This window comes from Callithrix jacchus, chromosome 2 (genome assembly GCF_049354715.1).
Source record: "Callithrix jacchus isolate 240 chromosome 2, calJac240_pri, whole genome shotgun sequence".
Lineage (NCBI taxonomy): Eukaryota > Metazoa > Chordata > Mammalia > Primates > Cebidae > Callithrix > Callithrix jacchus.
The window spans coordinates 10,796,470-10,818,662 of NC_133503.1; the positions used below are offsets into that span (position 1 = coordinate 10,796,470).

General features: G+C 49.5%; 1 protein-coding gene across 4 annotated transcripts in view; it reads left to right on the forward strand.

The window, feature by feature from the left end:
* POR (cytochrome p450 oxidoreductase) overlaps positions 1 to 22,193 on the forward strand; it is a 91,663-nt gene that overhangs the window by 18,398 nt on the left and 51,072 nt on the right. Inside the window, exon 1 of one of the 4 annotated variants that reach the window (XM_035280282.3) lies at positions 8,904 to 8,961. The exons of 1 other annotated variant lie outside the window; for it this stretch is intronic. The gene's annotated coding sequence lies outside the window, so the exon portion shown is untranslated. Of the gene's footprint in view, positions 1 to 8,903; positions 9,431 to 22,193 lie in introns of those variants that run through there. 2 more of the 4 variants (XM_035280306.3, XM_035280293.3) reach the window with 2 other exon arrangements.

Sequence of the window (22,193 nt, forward strand, 5' to 3'; positions counted from 1 at the left end):
AAGGTCGCGTTTGCTTTCTCATTTCCTTTTCTTTCCTTTCTCTTTTTTTCTTTTTTTTTCACAACACGAATGGAAGCACTGGTTTGTATTGCTTTCTCATTTCAGGGCTGCCTCTTTGAAACCGTTAAAGTTTGGTGTTAGGAGGACCCAAGGATGTGGGGCAGCAAAGAGGCAGGGAAGAAGGTCTGGGGAAGTTACCTGGACATTGAAGAGAGCCAGGCGGGGCAACCATCTGCAGCGCTTTGCAACCGCCCCCCTCCTGTTTCTCTGATCTCATTTTAATTTATCTTTTGTTTTTATTTTTTTTAAACATAGAAATGGGGTTGACTGAGCGCAGTGGCTCATGCCTGTAATCCTAACACTTTGGGAGGCAGAGACAGGTGATCACCTGAGGTCAGGAGTTCGAGACCAGCCTGGCCAACATGATGAAACCCCATTTCTACTCAAAATTCAAAAATTACCTGGGCATGGTGGTGTGCGCCTGTAATCTCAGCTACTCGGGAGGATGAGACAGGAGAATCACTTGAACCTGGGAGGTGGGGGTTACAGTGAGCCAAGACCACACCCCCGTACTCTAGCCTGGACAACAGAGCAAGACACCATCTCAAAGAAAAAAGAGAGAGAGAGAGAGAGAGAAATAGGGGGTATCACTGTGTTGTCCAGGTTGGTCTTGAACTCTTGGTCTCAAGTGATCCTCCTGCCTCAGCCTCACAAATTGCTGGGATTACAGGCATGAGCCACTAGGCCTGGCCGCCACTGACTTTATCCAGGGAGCATAATAAAGACACTTGTCCAAGCCCATGCACGTGGTTCTAATTGGAATTTGGCCCCTGATACCCAGACAGAGAGTCTGCACCTCTGCACCTCGGTGATGTTCTCATCCCTGACCCTGGAGGGTCATCCCAGTGCTGTAGTTCCAGGAAATCTGCCAACTCACTTGCTTTGCACCCTCATGGGCACCTCTCAAGGGAAATGAACTGTCCTGTCCAAAGGCCATGGTGTGGTACTGGACACACATGAGACACTGTGTCAGAAGCTGGTGTGCCATCTGTAGTTCTGGGGAAATGGGAGTGTCTCCTCATTGGATCGACCACACCCCACTAGCATCTGTGGGGAACATCAATCCAGCTTCTCTCAGTGCCAAGTTAATCTGGGATCCACTCTTTCTTTTCTTTCTTTTTTTTTTTTGAGATGGAGTTTCACTCTTGTTGCTGAGGCCTGGAGTGCAATGGCACGATCTCAGCTCACTGCAACATCCGCCTCCCAGTTTCAAGCGATTCTCCTGCCCCAGCCTCCTGAGTAGCTGGGATTACAGGCATGCGCCATCGCGCCTGGCCTGAATCCACTTTTTCTTTTTCTTTTCTTGTTTTTTTTTAGAGACAGAGTCTGGCTCTGTTGCCCAGGCTGGAGTGCAGTGGCACAATCACAGTTCACTGTAGCCTCAGCCTCGAGGCTCAAGTGATCCTCCCACCTCAGCCTCCTGAGTAGCTAGGACTACAGGCACACGCCACTACACCTGACTAATTTTTTATTTTTTGTAGAGATGGGGTCTTTCTCTGATGCCCGGTTTGGTTTCAAACTTCTGGCCTCAAACAATCCCCCACCTCGGCCTCCTGAAGTGCTGGGATTATAGGTGTGAGCCACCATGCCCAGCTCCACTGCTTTTATTTGTTTTTTTATTTTTTTTGAGACGGAGTTTCACTCTTGTTACCCAGGCTGGAATGCAATGGCGCGATCTCGGCTCACTGCAACCTCCGCCTCCTGGGTTCAGGCAATTCTCCTGCTTCAGCCTCCTGAGTAGCTGGGATTACAGGCACGCGCCACCATGCCCAGCTAATTTTTTGTATTTTTAGTAGAGACAGGGTTTCACCATGTTGACCAGGATGGTCTCGATCTTATGACCTCGTGATCCACCCTCCTCAGCCTCCCAAAGTGCTGGGATTACAGGCTTGAGCCACCGTGCCCGGCCTTGTTTTCTTTTTGAGATGGAGTCTCACTCTCTCATCCAGGCTGGAATACAATGGCACGATCTCGGCTCACTGCAACCTCTGCCTCCTGGGTTCAAGCGATTCTCATGTCTCAGCCTCCCAAGTAGCTGGCATTACAGGCACCCACCACCACACCTGGCTAATTTTTGTATTTGTTTAGCAGAGATGGGGTTTCCCCATGTTGGCTAGGCTGGTCTTAAACTTCTGACCTCAGGTGATCTGCGTGCCTCTGCCTCCAAAGTGCTGGGGTTACAGGTGTGAGCCACCGTGCCCAGCCTGTAATTAAAAAAATTTTTTTTTGAGATAGAGTCTCACTGTGTTGCCCAGGCTGGTCTTGAACTCCTGGCCTCAAGCCATCCTCCCATCTCAGCCTCCCGAAGTGTTGAGAGCCACCATACCTGGCCAGAAAACGTACTTAGAATACAGATGTTATTGGCTGGGCGCAGTGGCTCAAGCCTGTAATCCCAGCACTTTGGGAGGCCGAGGCGGGTGGATCACGAGGTCAAGAGATTGAGACCATCCTGGTCAACATGGTGAAACCCCGTCTCTACTAAAAATACAAAACATTAGCTGGGCATGGTGGTGCGTGCCTGTAATCCCAGCTACTCGGGAGGCTGAGGCAGGAGAATTGCCTGAACCCAGGAGGCGGAGGTTGCGGTGAGCCGAGATCGTGCCATTGCACTCCAGCCTGGGTAACAAGAGCGAAACTCCATCTCAAAAAAAAAGAATACAGATGTTATCTAGTTCAATCAGAGCAAAGGGAAAGGGAAGCTTCATGGTACGATATTAAGAGATACTGTTCATAGATCAAAAAATAAAGCCACCAGACTACTACTTAAATTATAAAAATGATTAACAGGGGAACTAAATTAGGTATATGGGCCCGCGCAGTGGCTCATGCCTGTAATCTCAGCACTTTGGGATGCCGAGGTGGGCAGATCACCTGAGGTCAGGAGTTTGAGACTAGCCTGAGCAATATGCTGAAACTCTGTCTCTACTAAAAATACAAAAATTAGCCAAGCGCGGTAGCTCATGCCTGTAATCCTAGCACTTTAGGAGGCTGAGTTGAGTCAATCCCTTGAGGTCAGGAGTTCAAGACCAGCCTGACCAACATGAAGAAACCCTGTCTCTACTAAAATACAAAATTAGCCCGGCGTGGTGGCACATGCTTGTAATCCCAGCTACTCGGGAGGCTGACGCTGCAGAATTACTTGAATGGGGGAGGCGGAAGTTTCAGTGAGCTGAGATCCTGCCATTGCACTCTAACCTAGGCAATGAGAGGGAAATTCCATCTCAAAAAAATTTACAAAAGTTACCCAGGCGTGGTGGCATGTGACTGTCCCAGCTACTAGGGAGTTTGACATAGGAGAATTGCTTGAACCCGGGAGGCGGAGGTTACAGTGAGCCAAGATCATGACACTGCACTCCAGCCAGGGCATCAAAGAGAGACTCTGTCTCAAAAAAAAAAAAAAAAAAAAAAATTAGGTATATAAGTAATTATGTTGGAAGAGTGTGGAAAGGAGAGGTGAGCTGTGGTCTATACCTGCTGTTCCAAACCTTGCATATTTCTTTTATTAATATGTCTCAGAGAGTGTTCTTTTTAAGCAATGAGCTTCCTTTCTTGTTTGTGTGAGGTGACGTTTTGCTCTGTCACCCAGGCTGGACTGCAGTGTTTCGATCTCTGTTCATTGCAGACTTTGCCTCTCTGGTTCGAGTGATTGTCCTGCCTCAGACTCCCGACTAGCTGGGATTACAGGTGCCCACGACCACGCCCAGCTAATGTTTTGTATTTTTAAGAGACAGGGTTTCACCATGTTGGCCAGGCGGGTCTCAAACTCCTCACCTCAAGTAATCCACCTGCCTCAGTCTCCTAAAGTGTTGGGATTACAGGTGTGAGCCACTGTGCCCTGCTGGCCTCTTTTCTGTTTGTCTTGGTTTCTTTGAGACAGAGTCCTGCTCTGTCACCCAGGCTGGAGTGCAACAGCACAACCTCCGCTTCCCGGGTTCAAGTGATTCTCCTGTCTCAGCCTCCCAAGTAGCTGGGACTACAGGCATGTGCCACCACGCCCGGCTAATGTTTGTACTTTTAGTAGAGACGGGGTTTCACCATGTTGGCCAGGCTGAGCTCCATCTCCTGACCTCAGGTGATCTGCCTGCCTCGGCCTCCCAAAGTGCTGGGATTACAGGCCTGGGCCACAATGCCCGGCCGGCCCCTTGTTTGTTTTTATAGCTGGATGGTATCCGAACACGGATGTAGCAGCAATAAGTATCAAGTCTATTTCCACACAGCTTCACTAACTGTGTGTCATCAACTTTTGGATTTTGTCATAGTCACAGGTAAAAAATGGCATCTCAGCCACGTTTTCATTTGCATTTCTTTATGCATGCAGTAGAGGCAGTTTTTATGTAGTTAAGAGTCATTTGTGTTTCTTTTAATATGAACTGATGACTCATATCTTTGTCTAATTTGTGCGAATTCGTTTTTTCTTATTAATTGTGTTCTTTATTAAGCAAACTAGCCCTTTAAATATAATTGCAAGTATTTTCTCCTAGTTCATCATTTGTCTTTCGACTTTACTTGTAGCTGTTTGTCACACATCGAGTTTTGATATTTTCAATTTTATTAATTTCGTTTTATTTTTAAAAATAGAAACAGGGTTTTGCCACGTTGCCCAGGCTGGTCTCAAACTCCTGAGCTCAACTGATCCTCCTGCCTTGGGCTTCCAAAGTGCTGGGATTACAGGTCTGAGCCACCGAGCCTGGCTGAGGTTTGCTTTTCCTCCACTTCCTAGGCTCAGGTAATACTCCAACCTCAGCCTCCCCAGTAGTTGAGACTACAGGTGCTCACAAGGCTCAGCTAAGTTTGTTGTTGTTGTTTATAGACGAGTTGGGGCCACGTGGCAAGAAGAGAAGCTTCCTTGCCAGTGGGTGTAGTAGAAACCAGAGGTGACATCCATAGGAAGCCAGCTGGGCACAGTGGTTCATACCTGTCATACCAGCACTTTGGGAGGCTGAGGCATATGGATCACCTGAGGTCAGGAGTTTCAGACCGGCCTGGCCAACATGGTGAAACCCTGTCTCTAGTAAAGACGAGGTTTCTCTGTGTTGTCGAGCCTGGTGTTGAACTCCTGGGCTCAAGCGATCCTCCCGCCTCGGCCTCCTGAAGTGCTGGGAGGACAGGCATGAGCCACCGCACCCGGCCTGGATTATTTCTCAGTATTTTCATTTATGGCTTCTGGGGTTTATGTCATAATTTAGAAATGTCTCTTGGAGATTATTAACACAAATTCTCCTCTGGACTTTTGGGGGCTTTTTTCTTCTTCCTTAAAAAATCATTTATTTTGTCTATCTGGGATGTATATTAGTGTAAGATGTGAGATGTGGATGCGACCTACTTTTTTCACCCTAGTTCACCTAGTTTTTGGGGGGTGTAGGGAGGGAAGGACAGGAAGGAGGACCGTAACTGAGAAGAGACGCTTCTGCCAGGTGTGGTGGCTCACGCCTGTAATCCCAGCACTTTGGGAGGCTGAGGTGGGCGGATCACCTGAGGTCAGGAGTTGAAGATCAGCCTGGTAAACATGGTGAAACCCTGTCTCTACTAAAAATACAAAAATTAGCCACGTATGGTGGTGTGCACCTGGATTTCCAGCTACTCAGGAGGCTGAGACAGGAGAATTGCTTGAACTCAGGAGGTGGAGGTTGCAGTCAGCCTAGATTGTGTCACTGCACTCCAACCTGGGGTGACAGAGTGAGACCCTGTCTAAAAAAAAAGAAGCTTCCTTGTCAGTGGGTATAGCAGAAACCAGAGGTGGACATAGGAAGCCAGCTGGGCATGGTGGCTCACACCTGTAATCCCAGCACTTTGGAAGGCTGAGGCAGATGGATCACCTGAGTTTAGGAGTTCCAGACCGGACTGGCCAACATGGTGAAACCCTGTCTCTATCAAAAATACAAAAATTAGCTGGGCGCAGTGGCTCACACCTGTAATCCCAGCTACTTGGGAGACTGAGGCAGGAGAATTGCTTGAGCTCAGGAGGCAGAGGTTGTAGTAAGCCCAGATCGTGCCACCGCATTCTGGGTGACACAGTGAGACTCCATCTCAAAAAAAAAAAAAAGGAGGTTTCTGCGATCATCAAGGTAAACAGTGAACTCACATGGCCCTAACTAGAGCAGGGACAGCAGAAAAGATAAGAGGAAGTCCTGAAGACAGAATTCACAGGACCTGGTTATTGGTTCAATGGGAAAAGCCCAAAGAGGTAAAATGCCTGTTTCCTGATGCTTCCTTAGTGATGCTATGATATTATTAGTAGAGAGAGGAGACTCAGTGTTTTAGGAGTTCTGGCTTCACAAAAAAGCAGGGGTCATGGAGTCAGAGTTCCAATTTGGAGCGTCACTGGGACAGCCAGGGGAAATATCCAACAGAGTGTAGAAGAGATGACACAGAGTATCAGATAGCTGGGTGACGAATTTTTCCACAGCTCTCTCCAGGGGCGAATGTGGGAATTACCTGTTCAATCCCTTAGCTGGACAGATACTGTGCCCCACCCTGAGGGCTACTGCATTCATCCAACCAGTTGGAGGGACTGGTTTCTGGACATAGGAAGCCTGGTACCCGGACCATAGTAATAATCTCTTTATATAGGATTTTGCTACTTTCACAATATTTTAAAGACGAAGAGTGGATGGGAATGGTGGCTCACATCTGTAATCCCTGAACTTTGGGAGGCCGAGGCAAGGGATCACTTGAGGCCAGGAGTTCGAGACCAGCCTGGGCAACATAGTGAGACCTTGTCTCTACCGAAAATTAAAAAATTAGGCTGGATGCAGTGCTCACACTTGTAATCTCAGCACTTTGGGAGGCCAAGGTGTGAGGACTGCTTGAGGCCAGGAGTTTGAGAGCAGCCTGAGAAACATGGCAAAACACCATGTCTACAAAAAAGTTTCAATTAACTTTCTTTAAAATGAAAAAAAAAAAAAGGCCGGGTGCGGTGGCTCACGCCTGTAATCCCAGTTGGGAGGCCGAGGCGGGTGGATCATGAGATCAAGATATCGAGACCATCCTGGTCAACATGGTGAAACCCCGTCTCTACTAAAAATACAAAAAATTAGCTGGGCATGGTGGCATGTGCCTGTAGTCCCAGCTACTCAGGAGGCTGAGGCAGGAGAATTGCCTGAACCCAGGAGGCGGAGGTTGTGGTGAGCCGAGATCACGCCATTGCACTCCAGCCCGGGTAACAAGAACGAAACTCCGTCTCAAAAAAAAAAAAAAAAAAAAAAAATTAGCTGGGTGTGATGGCACATGTCTGTAATTCAGCTATGAGGGAGGCTGAGGCAGGAGGATCACATGAGCCTAGGAGGTGTAGGCTGCACTCCAGCCTGGGTGACAAAGGGAGATTCCGTCTCAAAAAGTAAAAATATATATTATTATAGAACATATTTGTATAATATATAAATATGCTATATTTATATATTTGATATATATATAAAATACACAATATATAAAAATATCACATATGTCCACCACGCTGGAGTGCAGTGGTGCAATCTCAGCTCACTGCAACCTCTGCCTTCCGGATTCAAGCGAGTCTCCTGCCTCAGCCTACCAAGTAGCTGGGATTACAGGCACCTGCCACCATGCCCGGCTAATTTTTGTATTTTTAGTAGAGACGGGGTTTTGCCATGTTGGCCAGGCTGGTCTCAAACTCCTGACCTCAGGTATCCATCAGCCTCGGCCTCCCAAAGTGCTGGGATTACAGGCATGAGCCACCATACCTGGCCTATTTTTAAAAGATGGAGAAGGAACCCTGAAAGAAGTGAGCTGCTCAGCGCTGCAGAAGGAATTCACAGCATAGCTGACAATAATAGGAGGAGGAGAAGTAGTAACAATGGCGATGAGAACACTTACACCCTGCTGTAAATCCTTTAGGATCAAAGGTTATACTGAAACTTCATGACCCTGTAACATGGAAACCGTAGCAGGAGGCAGAGGTGGGCTTCATCCGCCCACCACGGCTGCCAGACTTTTCAAACCCCATAAGGTCTCTGTACCCCACCACCACTCCTCTTCCATACAGGGCTTGACTCCTGCTTGGTCACTTCCCACCCTCAACTGGCCAGCCTTCAAATTCGAGCTCTAGGCAGGGTGTGGGGCCTCACGCCTGTAATCCCAGCATTTTGAGAGGCCGAGGAGGGAGGATCGCTTGAGACCAGTTCGAGACCAGCCTGGGCATCATAGCGAGACCGCATCTCTGCAAAAAATAAATTAGCTAGGTGTGGTGGCATGCGCCTGTAGTCCCCGGTACTGGGAGGCTTAAGTGGTAGAATCGCCTGAGCCCGGTAGCTGAAGGCTGCAGTGAGCTGTGATTGCACCACTGCACTCCAGCCCGGGCGTCAGAGAGAGACCCTGTCTCTAAAAACAAACGCGCGCCCTCCACCGTCAGATTGGATGGAGGGAACCCAGGGAGACGACCCGGGCCTGCAGCCTCGCCCTCTTCAGGTGAGGAAACTGAGGGTCGTGGAAGAGACAATGGGGCGATCACAAGCGAGCGGTGGCCCCGAGGAGGAGGCCAGACCGGCCGGCGCACAGCTACGGCCCTGCAGTGACCCCCAGGAGGGTGGGGTGAGGGTGGGCAGCGGGCCCGGTGAACAGCAGGGTCGGAGCTGGAGAAGTTATGGTTGTAGCGGCTGCCGCCAGGCGACTCTACCACCCCCAGAACGACTCACTTTGGTTTCTCCGCCGGGCAACCCCAGCCGAGCCGCGAGGGGGCGTGGCCAGATGGGCCGTACCAAAAGCGCGGATTCACTGAGGGGGGGGAGCGTGGGGCCACGGTTGCGCGCAAGGCTTGAGTGGGCGGGGCGGCGGCCCTATGGCCACGCCTCCACCCCCGCGGCCGGCACGGGCGGTGGTAGCGCCTCAGTGGTGCGGGCCTGCGTCTTGCCCAGGGGCCCCCAGAGAGCAGCCCGGCTGCCCGTGGTGAGTGCGAGCCTTCGCGGTGACAGCCGGGTGGGTGAGGTCGGGCCCCGGGGTTCGGGGTTGCAGGGCGCTCAGTTCGCCGCGGCCTCCCGGCTCTCCGCGTCGGGGTGGGTTCTCTGGCCGGGGCGCGGCGCGTCTAGCCCGACGCTCGGGCGGAAGGCATGGCTTCCACCCCGGCCCTCCGCGTCGCCCTTCCTCTAGAACTGACCTGCGGCGGCCTGAGGGTCGACTTTTTCACAACGTGGGCCTAGGGAGCCTGGCAGGTCCTCGGCTGAGGGTCGGGGCTCGGGGTCCAGTCCCCGCACCGCCGCCCCCCACGGGCTAAGCCACTTTAACTCTCCGTGCCTCAGTTTCCTCATCTGTACGAGGCAGATTCGCTGCCTCTGGAGGCAGCGAATTCCAGGCGCACTTAACATGAGAGGCGCTCGATGCGGGCTAATGGGAGCCGAATCTGATCCTGCAGTATCAGGTGGGCTGAACCGAGCCCCCCCAGCCCGGCATGCATTTCTCCCTGAGTGCAGTCCCCCTCTAAGGCAGGTGTCTCGGCGGCCCCCGCAACACACCTTGCCCGGCTCTCCTGGGGAGCCAAACACCCTTAGGTCGTGGGAACAATTGGGTAAGAGTTCGAGGTCGCCTGGGCTCCAGAGGGAGGAGGGAGGGAGGCAGGTTTCAGTGAGCTTGACCTCAACTTTCTGCGTGTTGTTTTAAAGCGAGTTACCCTTGTGTAAACTGGTGACCAGTCAAGGAGTTTGGGGCTGTTTCAATGAAAGTGACTGTCTTTCTTAAACCCTTAAAGCTGCAGGCTTGCCTCGCCTCTGAGCTTGGCCAAGCTGGAGACTGATGCCAGCACAAAAGGGAGACAGGACTGGACTGGGTGCCCTGGCTTTGAGTCTTGGCTACTATCATAGCAAGATACCTTCTTGAGCTTTTTTTCTGATCAGTGGCTCGGGCAGTAAGACAGCACCCTGCTCTCCCCCACAGGGTTGAGATTTTGAGGATCAAGACAGGGTCCCAGAGAGTGGCATAGAGAACTTTAGTCTGCCTGGTAAGCAGAGCGTTTATGGAACCCTCTGGAATCCAGTGTCCCCACCGTTGTTGACTGCTGTAATTCCTCGGGTCTTGTTTTATGGAGAAGGCATTGATTGATTAACCTCTTATGAGAATTCCCTCTTGAATGGTTATGGAGTTGGCTTGGTCAGGAGAAAAGCCCCAAAGTCCCAGTTAGTAAACCAGGAAACCCAGGAGGGTCCACTTCCTTTTTTTGGGAGGAGGGCTGTCTTAGAAGTTCTTATTTTCGTGGTTTTTGAGCTACTTAGGACGTTCATACCATCTAATGTTGGAAATTGTAAGTATTGGGGCAACATCTGCATTTCAGAGAATGGAATGTTAGCTTCCAGTTGTGTGGTGGTGTGGGCACTTAGGAGTCGTCTTAATTTTCCAAAATTCTTCAGGTCTAGCACTTGGAAAACTAATAGGTAGATTTGAAATGAAACAATCCAGGGATATTCCTGAAAATAGCAGCCAGTGCAAATCAGGTGTGCATCATCCTGGGTAGTAGGAGTTTGTGAATGCCACAGAGGATGTTTGCTGCCTGACAGACGTGACTCTCAGGACCTGCTGTTGGTTGACGGTGTTGATCCACCCTTTACCCCTTGAAAATCAGAATCTGTGTTGGGTAAGTCTGTGTATACTTAGGAGGCAGACCAATCGAAATCAAAACTGTTGGCAAATCCAGAACGTTTACTTGTGAAGCCCACGGAACTTTTCAAGTTAAAAATAATTAAGCTCTTAAGGAACTTTTTTTTTTGAGACAGGTCTTATTCTGTGGTGCAGGCTGGAGTGCAGTGGTGCGATCATAGCTCACTGCAGCCTCAACCTCCAGGATTCAAGCAATCCTCCCTCCTTAGCCTCCAAAGTAGCTGGGAGTACAGGCACGTACCACCACACCCAGCTAATTTTTAAAATGTTTTTGTAGAGATTTGGTTTTGCCATGTTGCCCAGGCTGGTCTTGAACTCCTGGGCTCAAGGGATCCTCCTGCTTTGGCCTCCGAAAGTGCTCAGGTTACAGGTGTGAGCCACCGTGCCGGGCTTTCTTATTTCTTATTTATTTCTTTGTTTTTTTCTGATGGAAGTTCATGAAGTTATAGGACCTTTCTTGGTCCCAGAGAGGTTGGCCGCTCCTGAAAGAGCCTCAGCGTCCTTGTGCTTTGGGGACTGGGAAAAACAGAGGTCAAGGTCTAGCAGTAGCACTGTGTGTGGCCTCAGTTGAGCACTTAGGGATTTAACTTTTTATTATATGTCAGACTCACTACAAATTAAAGTTAGGAAAAAGTGAGGTGGAGAAATTACAATTTCCTTTTTTCAAGGCTGAGTTGGCTCAGTTGCCCAGGAGGGAGCACTGTCGGCTCACTGCAGCCTCCACCTTCTGGGTTCAAGTGATTCTCCTGCCTCAGCCTCCCGAGAAGCTGAGATTACAGGTAACCACTACCTGTCCAAAGATTTTGTGCTCATTAGCACACAGACTCCCAGGTGCTTATAGCCTTAAAAGACTTTAAAATGCCAATTCTAGGCTGGGTACAGTGACTCATGCCCGTAATCCCCACACTTCGGAAGACTGAGTTGGGCGTACTGCTTGAGTCCAGGAGTTTGAAACTAGCCTGGGCAACACGGTGAATCCCTGTCTCTCTAAACACACACACACACACACACACACACACACACATTGCAGTGGCTCACACCTTTAATCTCAACACTTTGGGAGGCTGAGGTGGGCGGATCACTTGAGGTCAGGAGTTTGAGACCAGCCTGGCCAAAATGATGAAACCCTGTCTCTACCAAAAATACAAAAATTAGCCGGGTGTGGTGGTGCATACCTGTAATTCCAGCTACTCGGGAGGCTGAGGCAGGAGAATTGCTTGAACCCAGGAGGTGGAGGTCGCAGTGAGACAGGATCGCGCCACTGTACTCCAGCCTGGGTGACAGAGTGAGACTGTGTCTCAAAAAAAAAAAAAAAAACAGCAACTTGTTTTGCTGTGCAGTTCTGTCATCTGGCATTGAGCAGAAATTTGGACCCACCGGGCAGGTGGGAGAAGCACCTGAGTCAGAGGTCACTTACCTGCTTGCACCAGCCACTGGCTTACACCAAGCCTTAGTTTCTTCATCCGTAAAGTCAGAGAAAGAATTCCCACCCCACCTGCCTCTGGGACAGCTCAGAAGGTGTTACCCTGTCAACAGTGGATCCTGCTTCCTCTTCTTGGCAGTGTTTGGACGGACACCTGTGTTGTAATACATAAAAAAAACCTCACACGTCTGGCCTCAGGATCTGTGTAGTTTCTGGTTTGGGCACTTGAGACCTCTCACAGGGAAGGAAGCAAACGTAAAAATCCACAAGAATGGCATGGTATGTCCCATTCATTCTTGAGGTGATCGGGTGAGGTGTTTATTGGTGCTCAGCCTGGTGTTTGTTTCCACAACGGGGCTCCATGGAAGAGGTGATGTTTGGGTCGGGTCTTGGCGGCTGGCTAGGAGTTCTCTGAGTCCACCCAGGCTTTTGGGGCGTGTAGGGTGTAGGTTGCATGAGGCTGAGGTTGCGTGGTGGCACTTGTCTGAATAGTCTTAGGAACCATGTGAAGAGATGGGGAGGCGTTTTAAAAGGTCAGGGCTGTGTGACTAGCTAGGAACAGTGTTTTCTTTCCTTCCCTTTTTTTTTTTTTTAAGACAGGGTCTCACTCTGTCACCCAGGCTGGAGTGCATGGCGGGATCTTGGCTCACTGCAACCACCGCCTCCTGGGTTCAAAGAATTCTCGTGCCTCAGCCTCCTGAGTAGCTGGGATTACAGGCGTGTGCCACCATGCCCCTCTCAGGACAGTGTTTCCTTGCACTGCATATTTTCCTACTGCCTAATAGCCTTCTCTCTGGTTGAACGAACAACCATTTGGGAAATTCGTAGTGTGCCTAAATTTGCAGTCATACTGTCTTAGAGCGCTCTACATCTTAAAAGTTTTTCTTCCCCAAGCAAGACGTTTACGTCAGTTGTATACTTGTTGGGATTAGTGTGCACACGCCTGTGTGTGTGTGTGTGTGTGTGTGTGTGTATGTACATACGAGAGAGGGAGAGAAGATGGTGGAGTCCATGGGGCAAACCACGGTTCTTTGCAGGTTGGCAGCTCCTGTTGGATGGGTTCACTGGAGCCACATTCGTCAGTTTGTTTGTTTCTTTCTCTATTTCTCTTTCTCTCTCTTTTTTTTCTTTTTTTTGAGACAGAGTCTTTTTCTGTTGCCCAGGCTGGAGTGCAGTGGCATGATCTTGGCTCATGGCAACCTCCGCCTCCTGGGTTCAAGTGATTCTCCTGCCTCAGCGTCGCAAGTAGCTGGGACTGGGCATCCAGGCACCCGCCACCATGCCTGGCTAATTTTTTGTATTTTTAGTAGAGACGGGGTTTCACCGGATTATCCAGGATGGTCTCAATCTCTTGACCTCGTGATCTGCCCGCCTTGGCCTCCCAAAGTGCTGAGATTACAGGTGTGAGCCACCGCGCCCGGCCATCTCTCTCTCTCTTTCTCTTTCTCTCTCTTTCTTTCTTTCCTTCTTTTTTTTCTTTATCTCTCTCTCTTTATTATTATTTGTGGAAGTGGGGTCTGGCTATGTTGCCCAGGGTGGTCTCGAACTCTTGGCCTCAAATGAGCCTCCTGCCTCAGCCTCCCAAAACACTGGGATTACAGGCATAAGCCACTGTGCCCAGCCCAGTAACTTACTTCTGATGCTGTTCGATGTGGCAACTCGGTTGATGCTTGGCCATGTTGTGAACGAAGCTCCGGGGAACCTGATTCTTCTGATGGCGTGTGCAGCAAACCGTTGATGTGGAAAGCTTGTTTATTTCACTTATAAAGAGGTGACTTGTATAGGGGGATATCTAAGAATTGTCCTTTAATTGGAGTGCTGGAGGGTGTGGCTTTTGGATCTCCTTTGTGCGACATCTGTACCCAGCTGAGAGAATTGTACACATACTTTCCTGAAATGCATTAGTTTTAAGGCTAACCTAAAATAATGTGGTGGCCAAACTGTGTGCTGTCAGCTGTGGACTGTTCTCCAGGAGTTGAATTCTTTTTTTTTTTTTTTTTTTTTTTTGAGACGGAGTCTCTCTCTCTGTCACCCAGTGGTGTGATCTTGGCTCACTGCAACCTCTGCCTCCCAGGTTCAAGCAATTCTTCTGCCTTAGCCTCCTGAGTAGCTGGGATTACAGGCACATGGCACCATGCCTGGCTAATTTTTTTTGTATATTTAGTAGAGACGGGTTTCACTGTGTTGGCCAGGCTGGTTTTGAACTCCTGACATCAAATGATCCACCTGCCTCGGCCTCCCAAAGTGCTAGGATTACAGGCGTGAGCCACTGTGCCTAGCATAAGAATTGAATTCTTTAGAATATATCTGGTAGGAAAACAAGGGGAAAAGTTGCCTTTTGTCTACCTGGACGTAGTAACCAGGAGGAAGATGGGGCACCTGGGTGTGTCCTCTAACTGGAACGGATGTAATTTACTTCTAGGTGAAAGTGAGGAACGGTGCTTAGTCATTCTGTTTATCTCTCCTCGTTTTTATCTTCAGTGCCTTTTCCTGCAGCAGGGATTACAGGTGCGCGCCACCACGCCTGGCTACTTTTTTGTATTTTTAGTAGAGACGGGGTTTCACTGTGTTGGCCAGGCTGGTTTTGAACTCCTGACCTGTTTGCTGAGCTCCGCATCCACATCACCTCTGTGGTGTTGGTGCAGGTATCTGTGTCCTTATGATACCTCAGTCTTCATGAGGATACATCATCAGGGCGTTGGGTAGGCTGGGTCTGTACAAAGGTTTGCAGGATTAGATAGGAACACATGAACTCTGGTCACCCTTCTGAACTCATGTATAATGACTGTAGGTCACCTGGGGTCAGTTTTCAACACTGCAAACAGGGATAGCAGTTCTTGAACGCACAGGAGAATGTATTAGCCAATGGTGCCTGGGATCATTCAGAGTGCAGTTTGGCTGGTACACAGTCTGGGCTTCAGAAAATGTTCCATCAGTTATTTGTGGTCTTGTGAAGAAAAGCTGCTGTTGGTTTTGGGTAAGAGCTTCAGACCCTTTGTAACTGCTTACGAAACCACACAGTCTTACGTGGACATGTTGGATGTGTTCCTTATGTAATGTGATTTGCAAAGTCTGAGGAGTCATTCAGTGTCACAGCAGTGGTCAAGAGCTCCCAGCCCCTCTACCTGAAGCCTCCGCAACAAGAGCTCTGTCTCTGTCAGTGGCCTCACTGACTCCCCGGGCTCTGAGGCTCCAGGGACAAAAGATGCCTGTCCCTTTTCCCTTCCTCTCCATCTGGGACTCCCACCACCACCCAGTCCTGTCAGGTTTTGGTCTTTGAATCTCTTTCTACTGCTGTGGTCTCACTGTAACCCTTGTCACTTCCTGCCGCGCCGACCCCTAATTGACCCCTAATTCTCCCTCTCTTCCCCTCTCCACCACATCCCAAGACCTTTCCATGGTACCATTGCTAGTTGATCTTGGAGCTTGGGTCACCCTTCTTTTCTTAAAGCATATATAATCGCTGTCACTGTCTTTTTTTTTTTTTAATTTGAGACAGAGTCTCTTCGCTCGGGCTGGAGTGCAGTGGTGCGAACTTACAATCTATGCCTCCCAGGTTGAAATGATTCTCATGCCTCAGCCTCCCGAGTAACTGGGACTACAGGCCCGTGCCACCACACTGAGCTAATTTTTGTGTTTTTAGTAGAGACAGTTTCACCGTGTTGGCCAGGCCAGTCTCGAACTCCTGGCCTCAAGCAATCCACCCAGCTCAGCCTCCCGAAGTGCTGGGATAACAGGTGTGAGCCGTCGCAGCTGGCCACTGTCACTGTCTTGTGTGTTTTCTTCTCCATCTGCTTTCATAAAGAATAAACAGTGGTTTATAATGAAAAGTGTCTAGTTCTGCCCTCCCTAGTAGCCACACGGTTGGAATAGAAGGCGAATTCAGTGAGAACAGGGAACTTCCCTGTTTCTGCGAGTTAAGCTGGTGCATAGAAGAATGCCAGGCATATGGTAGGCACTTGGATGAATGGATGGATGAATAAATATGGCTTCTATCCCCAAGTTTACTGCTGAGCTCTCTCCTGCATATTGACTGAGCCTAGATGTCAAATTTGGGTCTGATCTGTATTTTTTTTTCTTTTTGAGAGAGAGTCTGTCGCTCTGTCACCCAGGCTGGAGTGCAGTGGCACAATCTCTGCTCACTGCAACTTCTCCCTCCTAGGTTCAAGCAGTTCTCGTGCTTCAGCCTCCTGAGTATCTGGGATTACAGTTGTGTGCCATCTTGCCTGGCTAATTTTTTGCAGTTTTAGTGCAGAAGGGGCTTCGCCATGTTGCCCAGGCTGGTCTTGAACTCCTGGCCTGAAGTGGTCTGCCGGCCTTGGCCTTCTGAAGTGCTGGGATTACAGGAGTGAGCCACTGCGCCTGGCCTGATTTGTGTTTTTGAAGGTTATTCCCAGGTAGAATAGGACCTTTTGGTAGGACTTTAGTTTTCCATCTAGGTGTAAAATTTTCTATCTCCAGTTCCTTCTGTAGTTGATAATTTATTCAGTAATCACTTTATAGTAGAGGAAGAACATTTTAACTCTTTCTAACCCTTTCTAGATCAGTTACCTGGATGCCGAAGACATTGATATATTTGCTTATTTAAAAACTTCCTGGGCCTGGTGCAGTGACTCATGCCTATAATCTTTGTACTTTGGGAGGCTGAAGTGGACGGACCGTTTGAACCCAGGAATTCAAGACCAGCCTGGGCAACATGCCAAAGCACCATCTCCAAAAAATCGTTTAAAAATTAGCTGGATGTGATGGTGTGTGCCAGTAGTCCCAGCTACTTGGGAGGCTGAGGTGGGAGGATCACCTGAGCTTGGGGAGGTTGAGGCTGCAGTGAGCCATGATCTCTACTGCACTCCATCCTGGGTGACACAGCAAGACCCCATCTCAACTAATAAAAAACAAAAAATAGAAAATTCCCAAAACGAATAATTAATACATAATAGAAAAGTCTAATGGAAATAAAAGGGGTCAAGTGTAACTTCTGGGTGTCTGTGCTGGCTGTCTCTGTCTAATGTAACCAGCGCAGCACTGTGGGGATGGTCATCCCGGAGACAGGCTGTGATCAGTCGTGTGCCCAGGATCCCAGGGTGCGGAGGTGGCATATCTGGGTTTTGAACCAAGGTCAGTTGACCTTTCATGGCTCAACTGGGTTGTGAGTTTGTTGAATTTCAGGTTCCACGCTTTTCCGAACCAAACCAAAAACCACAGAGGTAACTGAAAGCTGAGAGCCCAGTCATTGAGAGAAAGACTCTGGGAGGTAATGGTATCAAAAACAGTCCAGGGGACCTCTTGTGATTGAGCACACAGCTCCGCCCAGAGTGTAGACGCCAAGGCAAAGAAGGACGGGTTTGCATAGCAAACATTATTGGAAAAAGGAAGCTGATCAGTTTCTTGTGAGTATTTTTCAGCTGGGCACAATGGCTCATTTCTGCAGTCCCGGCACTTTGGGAGGCTGAGGGAGGATCGCTTGTGGCCAGGAGTTTGAGACCGGCCTGGGCAACAGAGAGTCTCTTCAACAGCCTATCTCTTCAACAAGAAAATATACATTTAAAAAACGAGCCCAGGCCTGGTAGTGTACAACTGTAGCCCCAGCTATTCAGGAGGCTGAAACAGGAGGGTCACTTGAGCCTGAGAGTCCGGTGCTGCAGTAAGCTGTGATTGCACCGCTGTACCATGGCCTGGGTGATGGAGCAAGACCTCGTCTCTTAATTTATTATTTTTTTTTTTGAGACAGAGTCTCGCTCTGTCGCCAGGCTAGAGTGCAGAGGCACGATCTTGGCTCACTGCACCCTCCACCTCCCGGGTTCAAGCATTTCTCCTGACTCAGCCTCCTGAGTAGCTGGGATTACAGGCTCGCGCCACCACGCCCAGCTCAGTTTTGTATTTTTAGTAGAGATGGGGTTTTGCTATGTTGACCAGGATGGTCTCTATCTCTTGATCTGGTGACCTCGTGATCCACCTACCTCTGCCATCCAAAGTGCTGGGATTACAGGCATGAGCCACTGTGCCTGGCCTTAAATTTTTTCAAAAACTGCTTTTCCCTGGGCTTTTACATGAGGATCGTTGAACAAAGCAATGAGCAGCAGCCACTGTACTCAGCAAGTGCTTGTAGAGCTGCATTTATGTTCCAAGCTCTCTTCAAGGTGCTGGGACTACCCTTGTGTGTGGAAAAGACCAATAAGATGAAAGATGATGTTGGCTGAGGCCAGGGTGGAGGCGCTGTTTTCAAGAACAGAGGAGTGTTCCCACAGGTGACCCTTTCTGGGTCCCATCTAGGTTAAGAGGCTGAGCGCTTCAGCCTTGGTTGTAAATTCTGTAAGGGCAGATCTTTGGGAGGTATGAGCAAGAGCACAGAAACAGTGATTAGTTTAGCAGGCAGGAGTGAAGCTTGAGAATCTGGCCAAGTGGGGAGTGATCTTGTGCCAGAGTGAGAGGCAGCCAGTCCAAAGTAGAGGTTCTGAAGTTCTTAGTGCCTCCCATGTGCACGTCCTGTTTTGTTTTGTTTTTTAAGGCAGGACACTTGCTCTGTCACCCAGGCTGGAATGCAGTGATAGGATCATTGTTCACCGCAGTCTCAAACTCATTTAGCCCTTCCAGGTAGCTGGGACTATAGGTACACACCCCCATGCTTGGCTAGTTTTTCTTTTTTCTTTTTTCTTGAGACAGAGTCTCGCTCTGTCAGCCAGGCTTGAGTGCAATAGTGCAATCTCGACTCACTGCAACCTCTGCCTCCCAGGTTCAAGCGATTCTCCTGCCTCCACCTCCTGAGTAGCTGGGATTACAGGCACACCCTGCTAATTTTTGTATTTTTAGTAGAGACAGGATTTCACCATGTTGGTCAGGCCGTGATCTGCCTGCCTTGGCCTCCCAAAGTGCTGGGATCACAGGGGCGAGCCTTTGTGCCCAGCCTGCTTGGCTAGTTTTTCTTTCTTTCTTTCTTTCTTTTTTTTTTTTTTTTTGGTTTGCAGAGATGGGGTCTTGCTATATTGCCCAGGCTGATCTCAAACTCCTGGGCTCAAACAATCCTCCTGACCTCCCAAAGTGCTGGGATTACAGGCATGAGCCACAGTACCTGGCCCCTGCCTTTTTGCTGTGAAATTTGAAGAGCCTGGCTTGGTTTCTTGCCCTTTAGTAGGTGATTTCAGGCAGAGCCAAGTGGTCTTAGAAAGCAGCACAACTCTGTTCTGATGCTTCTGGCTGAAGGTCCAGTGTGATGTGCCACTGAGGCCGAAATGTTGATTCTGGTCTGGGAGATTCTGTTCATTCAGTCATTCAGCAAATAAATATTGGGTGCCGGCCAGGCGCAGTGGCTCATGCCTGTAATCCTAGCACTTTGGGAGGGTGAAATGGGCAGATCACCAGAGGTTAGGATTTTGAGACGAGCCTGACAAACATGGAGAAACCCGGTCTCTACCAAAAATACAAACTTAGCCAGATGTGGTGGTGCATGCCTGTAATCCCAGCTACTGAGGAGGCTGAGGCAGGAATTGCTTGAACCTGGGAGGCAGAGGTTGCGGTGAGCTGGCTCATGCCACTGTACTCCAGCCTGGTCAACAAGAATGAAACTCCATCTCAAAAAAAATGTCACACTGTAAGTGCTTAGTACATGCTGTTATGACATGTACATTACATTATACGAGGGGAAGGTATTCTCTTAGACCTAACTCACTCTGTTCATTAATTAAAAACAAATCAGGGCCAGGCTTGGTGGCTCATGCCTGTAATCCCAGCACTTTGGGAGATTGAGGCAGGCTAATGGCTTGAGCCCAAGAGTTTGAGACCTGGGCAACAGGGCGAAACCCCATAGCTTACAAAAAGTACAAAAATTAACAGGGCCTAGGGGTGGGTACCTGTGGTCCCAGCTACACAGGAGGCTGAAGCGGGAAGATCGCCTGAGCCTGGGAGGCAAAAGCTGCAGTGAGCTGTGATCACGCCACTGTACAGCCGCCCGACTGACAGAGTGACACCCTGCCTCAGAAACCCCAGAAAACAAAAAGCAGGTCAGGACTGGGGACTGACTGCTGTTGGGGATGGGATTTCTTTTTTGGGGTGTGAAAGTGTTCTGGAATCTGGTAGTGGTGATGCTTGCACAGTGGGTGGATAGTAAAAACCACTGAATTGCACACTTTAAAATGATGAATGGTATGTGAATTCTATCTCAGTCTTTTTTGTTCTTGTTTTTTGAGACTGAGTCTCGCTCCGTGGTCCAGGCTGGAGTGCAGTGGCCCAATCTCAGCTCACTGCAACCTCCGCCTCCCGAGTTCCAGTGGTTCTCTTGCCTCAGCCTTCCGAGTAGCTGGGATTACAGGTGCCCACCACCACGCCTGGCTACTTTTGGTATTTTTAGTAGAGATAGAGTTTCACCACCTCGGCCATGCTGGTCTGAACTCCTGACCTCAAGTGACCCACCCACCTCGGCCTGAGGCATGAGCCACTGCTCCTAGCCTCTATCTCAGTTTTTTCAAAATCAGGTTTATAGGTCATGAGTTCTAGAGCAGCTAGACTCCCACCACTTCTGCCGCCAGTTTCCTGTCGCCTTATGCGAGCCCTGTACACCTGCAGCAGACATATGTTCACTGAGTGTTTCTGGGCTCCTGCATATTTCTTTTTTTTTTTTTTGAAATGGAGCCTCTGTCGCCAGGCTGGAGTGCAATGGCGCGATCTCGGCTCACTGCAACCCCCGCCTCCCGGGTTCAAGCGATTCTCTGCCTCAGCCTCCCGAGTAGCTGGGATTACAGGCATGCACCACTACACCCAGCTAATTTTTGTATTTTAGTAGAGACGGGGTTTCACCGTGTTGGCCAGGCTGGTCTCGAACTCCTGACCTCGTGATCTGCCCGCCTCGGCCTCCCAAAGTGCTCCCAAAGATTACAGGCTTGAGCCACCATGCCCGGCCGCTCCCACACATTTCTAACCCTCTTGAAATTAACTCTGGGTAATGGTCTGTGAGAGGAAGTGATGTATGATGGACCCAGAAATTGTATGTTGAGATGGTGGAGTGACAAGAGAAAACGCTGCTTGAACCAGAGTCACCTTATGGAGGCCGAGGGCCTGGCAGAGTCACCCTGCCCACACTCGTCGTTGCTTAGAGTTCAACATGAAGCCATGGGATGGGAGTCACTGCTCAGAAGGACTTTTTTTTAGTGCTGTGGCCTGGAGAACTTTCCCTCTAGCCTCTCATGCAGGTGTACTGTGTGATGTGGTGGGTCACTTTGCTAAGGGGAAGCCACAGCAGGTGCAGCAGAGCCGTGGGTCTCCTAACCCAAGCACATCTCCACAGCTCGCTGTAGTCAAGTACGTGGCTCCCTTGGTGGTGTCTGACAAGTGGAGTGTTAAGCCCTCAGCCTAAAGGAGCATCTTGGGTAACCTAGTGTGCCTGCCTGGAGCAGCAGGCATAATACGATGTCAGGCCATCATCAAAGGATTGTGTCTTCCATATAAGACAAATGGGGCAATAAAAAGCTCTGTATGTCCAGTCTTGTAAACGGTGTCATCATTGTGATGCTATTATAGACACTGCATGGCAGTCCTTTGTCACCATAGCAATAGGATCTAATCATTACTGACTAGTTCATGTTACGGGTTTTTAATGACTCTACTGCCCACCTTCTAGAATTTAAACACATGCTGCGAATATCCAAGCATAGGTCACAGAGATGACCTAGAGTTGGTGCTCAATACACTGTTTTTGGTTTTGTTTTGTATTTTGAGAGGGAGTCTCGCTCTGTCACCCAGGCTGGAGTGCAGTGGTGAGATCTTGGCTCAGTGCAACCTCTGCCTCCCAGGTTCAAGCGATTTTCCTGCCTTAGCCTCCTGAGTAGCTGGGATTACAAGCGTGCACCACCACACCCAGCTAATTTTCGTGTTTTTAATAGAGACGGGGTTTCACCATGTTGGCCTGGCTGGTCTTGAACTCCTGACGTCAAGAGATCTACCTACTTTGGCCTCCCTAAGTGCTGGGATTACAGGTGTGAGCCCCTGCGTCCAGCCTTAATACACATTTGATTGACACCAGTCTAAAATGCATAGCAATGACCTAACGTCAAGGTGAGATACAGGCAAGGCTTCGGAGGGAATGACCTATATGGTGTCCTCTGAGGCCGCAGCCCAGGCGCCG